This window comes from Alexandromys fortis, unplaced genomic scaffold (assembly GCF_014885135.2).
Source record: "Alexandromys fortis isolate MF-2015 unplaced genomic scaffold, M_Fortis_MF-2015_v1.1 scaffold_10, whole genome shotgun sequence".
In the NCBI taxonomy this organism is placed as follows: domain Eukaryota; kingdom Metazoa; phylum Chordata; class Mammalia; order Rodentia; family Cricetidae; genus Alexandromys; species Alexandromys fortis.
The window spans coordinates 6,827,638-6,832,300 of NW_026067895.1; positions in this window are offsets into that span (position 1 = coordinate 6,827,638).

A 4,663-nucleotide genomic window follows, 5' to 3' on the forward strand; every position below is an offset into this window, starting at 1 on the left:
TCACTCGGCTGTGCTTGTTTGCCTTCTTCTGAACTCCTTATCCCCACACTAAGAGAGTAATAATCAAACATCTTTATGGAACATTTCTAAAGTTTTCTATATTTTTAAAAATTGTAGTAACGGGGGGCTGGAGAGATGGCTCAGTGGTTAAGAGCATTGCCTGCTCTTCCAAAGGTTCTGAGTTCAATTCCCGGCAACCACATGGTGGCTCACAACCATCTGTAATGAGGTCTGGTGCCCTCTTCTGGTCTGCAGACATGCACACGGATAGAATATTGTATACATAATAAGTAAATAAATATTTTAAAAAAAATTGTAGTAACATACTGATTGCACATTTAAGACAGTTAGTTTGATAGTCCCACAAATTGAGTGGCTGGACTGATCAAGTGCAGGCTTCTGTTTTCCACCACCTTCCTGGTCTCTCACAATACTTTTTTTATTTTTATTTAATTATCTATTTGGGTTTTTGAGAATTCAGTATGTAACTCTGACTGTCCTGGAATTCATTATGTAGACCAGGTTGGCCTCAAACTTACAGAGATACCCCTGCCTCTGTACCTCTCCCAAGTGTTGGGACTAAAAGTGTTCACTATCACACTTAGCTCCAGCATTCTACTTTTGGGTCAGTTTTTTTGTTGTTATTTTGTTTTGTTTTGTTTTTCGAGACAGGGTTTCTCTGCAGCTTTGGAGCCAGTCCTGGAACTAGCTCTTGTAGACTAGGCTGTTCTCAAACTCACAGAAATCTGCCTGCCTCTGCCTCCCTAGTCCTGGGATTAAAGGCATGCGCCACCACTGCCCAGCTTGAGTCAGTTTTTTTTTTTAGCATCCATATAGAAAAGGAAAATCCTGTACTTAACATTCTATATCTGGCTATTTATTTAACATGTTCTTTAATTCCATCCTTTTTACTACATAAGGCAGGATTTCATTCCTCATGGTTAAGTAATACACTGTTGTGGGTATGTGACACATTTTACTTGTTCACTAATCTGCTTGTTACTGTAGGTATTATTTAATGAGTCAGAGCCTAAGCCCTGACACTCCCAATAAGCCACGTCTTAAATAAGCCAATTAAACAGTAGTAAAAGGTAAGTCTGGGGTGTAAACAATGTGGGTGGCCACACTGAGGAGAGGCAAAGAGATCCAGTAAGCCCACTATTCAAGTCCTGCCATTAGGTTTAAATTTGTAGAGGGCCAGCAGTATTCATAGGTAAGTAGTGCCAGCTAAGTTTTCCAGCCCATCACTGTCTCAGCTCCAGTCTCCTTTCTGGCTCTCTAAAACTGTTACCAGAATTAAGGTCAGAGCCTGTTCCCTGGTAGCCATAGCAAGTCAGGCTTGCACACATTCTCAATGAACCTGTTAAAAGAGAACAGCAGGAGATTTATTCAGTGTGGTCACACATGGGATTCTTATGTTTCTTATGTTTTGGGGTCCTATCCAGATAACCATTGCTTGTACCAATTTCTGAAATAGTTTGTTTCTGTTTTCTCTAGTAATTTGGGAGTGCTGGCTCTTTGTTTTAGATCGTTAATCCACCTTGAGTTGCTTTTGCATAGGGCAGAAGAAAGGAGCCTTTTGCCGTCCAGCTTCCTGATAGTGTTCACTGTAGAGGCTGCCCCTTTTCCGGTACATGTTTGGTACCTTTGTTGCTATGCTACAAATATGCTAGCTGTGAGTTGTATGTTTATTCTAGGATCTCTGTCTCCATTGATGGGGGTCTTTTTTTAGGGTAACAGCATGTTGGTTTTATTGTTGTGACTCATTAGTATCTCTTACAGAGTATCGTGATGCCCCTTGCTTTGTGCGTTTGCCCAAGATTGCTATTCAGAGACTTTGTGCTTTCATAGGAATTTCAGAATTGTTATTTCTAGATCTTAGTTCCGCAGATAATAATGATGGTATTATGAGGATTACATTGAAATATAGATCACTTTAAGTAGTGTGAACATATTTTTTAATATTTATTGATTCTTCAGTCCATTTGCATTTTACTTGTGTCTTTGATTTTTCTGTCAGTGTTTTGTAGTTATCATTATAGAACACTTTCACTTCTTTGGTTGAGTTTATTTAAGTTGTATATCGTTTTGTTATGTTGTAGCTGTTGTGAATGAGATTGCTTTCATAGTTTTAGCACAATTTCTCTCATTGTTGTTTTTGGTTTTTGTCTTTCAAGACTGTTTTTCTGTATAGCCCTGGATGTCCTGGTACTCAATCTGTAGACCAGGATAACTCAGAATTAAGAGCTCCACCTGCCTTTGCCTCCCAAGTACTGAGATTAAAGATGTACTCCACCACTGCCTGCTGTTTTAGCAAATTTCTTACTGGTATATAGAAAAAGCTGTTATTTTTGTATCCTTTATTGAATTTGTTTATCAGTTCCAGCCTTTTTGTGGAATGTTAGGCTTTCCCATATATAGAATCATCATACACAGGAATACTTTGAGCCCCTTCCTATTTGTATGCTTTTTTATTGTTCTCTTGTTTAATTTTTCTAACTGAATCTTTGAGTGCTGTATTGAGTAAGAACAGTGCCCATGGATGCCTTTTGTTGCTATTGATACTACTTTCAGCTTTTCACTATTCACTGTGACACTGACTAAATAAGAGTTTGCCATATGTACTTTGTTAGGTTAAGGTAGTTTTTCTGAACTTAATTGGTTTAGGGTTTTTATCACAATGCATTGTTGAGCTTTACCAAGTTCTTTTTTTTTTGCTTGTTGAGATGGTCATATGATCGTTAATCTTTCATTCTAATCAAATGATTTGCATAAGTTGAAGCATGCTTGTATTCCTAAGATTAAACCAGCTTGGAAATGGTGTTAAAAATAAGAAGGGTAATGTTGAATTCAACTTGCTAGCATTTTGGTTTTTTTACAACAAACTTGTATAATCTCTTACTTTTGGAAACCAGATGTCCAAGGCAGGGTATTGATTAATTTGTGCTATGAGGCCTCTGATTGACTTGCAGATATACCCATGTATCCCTTCATAGCCCTCACCATCCTATATCTGTTTGTGTACATCACTGATTGTCTCACTTGCTTTTTGTGCAAAACTTTTCATTTGTGTTCCTGAGAAATAGACATTTTCTTTTTGTGTTTTGTCTTTATATGGTGCCAGCTACTTAGAATGGGTTTAGAAAGTATGTCACTGGACCAAAATATCTGACCAGAAGCAGCCTAAAGGAGGGAGATTTGTTTTTTCTTGCCATTTGAGGGTATAGTCCATCTTAGCCAAAATGGTAGAGTTGGTGGCACCAGGAGAATGTGGCTGCTTGCTCACATCACTCAAGCACAGTGAGTCCAGCTCAGACTCAGATTGGGTGGTAACTCAGAAAGCTCATTGCTTTTGACCCACTTCTCCAGCTCAGTCACACTCTCTCTGAAGGTCCCACAATCTCCAAAAACAGCATGTTGGCCACATGCCAAGTGTTCACATATATGGGGAGAGAGGTCCCATTTAAATTGTAACAGATATTCCCTCCCCTTTATTCCTTTATCATGGCTTGAAAGAAATTGATGTTAATTCTCTTAATTTTAACAATTCATCCATGAAGCCATCTGATAGGGCTTTGGTTGGGAGATTTAGCTACGGATTCAGTGCCTATAATTGGTCTGTTCAGGTGGTTTTGTGTTCTTATGAATCTATTTCAGTAGGTTGCAGGTGTTGAGAAATTTGTTCTAGAAGATTTTCCAATTAGTTAGCATATAATTCTTCAGAATCGTCCCTAATGAGCCCTTGTATAATGTTGATTATTGTGTCTCCCTTTTCACTTATTTGTGTCACATACACACCTCTTTTCCTGGTTGGTCCAGGTAAAGATTTGTCGGTCTTTTCAAAAAGCTAACTGGCCAGGTATGGCGACCGATACCTATAATCCTAGTACTCAGGAGGCTTAAAATGGTCCTGAGTTTGAGGTCAGCTTGGGCTATATAATGAGAGCTTGTCTCAAACAAATTTAAATAGCCAACTGTTTCATTGATAGTTTCTAGTTTTTCCTTTGGTCTCTTATTTCATTTATCTCAATTGTTATTTGTTTCCTGCTAATTCTTATTTGGTTTGTGCTTTAAGAGATAATGTTAAGTTGTATATTTGAAATCTTTGTGGTTTGGTTGGTTGTTTTTTATGTACACTCACTATTAACTATAAACTTGCCTCTTGGTAGATCTGAAATTTATAACAAAGTGATTTATCAGTGTTAGGCTTTTCTGAATCTGGGCCTTTGGTGATTTTACCAGTTCTCTGGCCTATGTAAGTGTGTGTGTGTGTGTGTACATATATATTGAGGTCAGTTTTTTTCTGAATGACTTATGCATAGGTGTTCAGTTTAAGAGCTTAATAAATGAAAATGAAGGCTGGAAAGATGACTCAGTGGATAAGAGCACTGGCTGCTCTTCCAGAGAACTTGGATTCAACTGTCAACACCCACATGGCAGCTCACAACTGTAGCATGAATAATAAAAACCCAGAGACATTGCAGTCTGCAGTCATGCTGAAGATCGCCCCTTTGTTTGTCTGAACCTTGGTAGAGATAAGAACTCTCTAGTGGCCTGGCTGCTTGGCTTTTCTGATCTTCACCTTGAACCCCAATATCTGTCTCTGGGTTTTTATTACTCGTTCTACACACAACTGTCCGTAAGTCCAGTTCCAATGGATCCA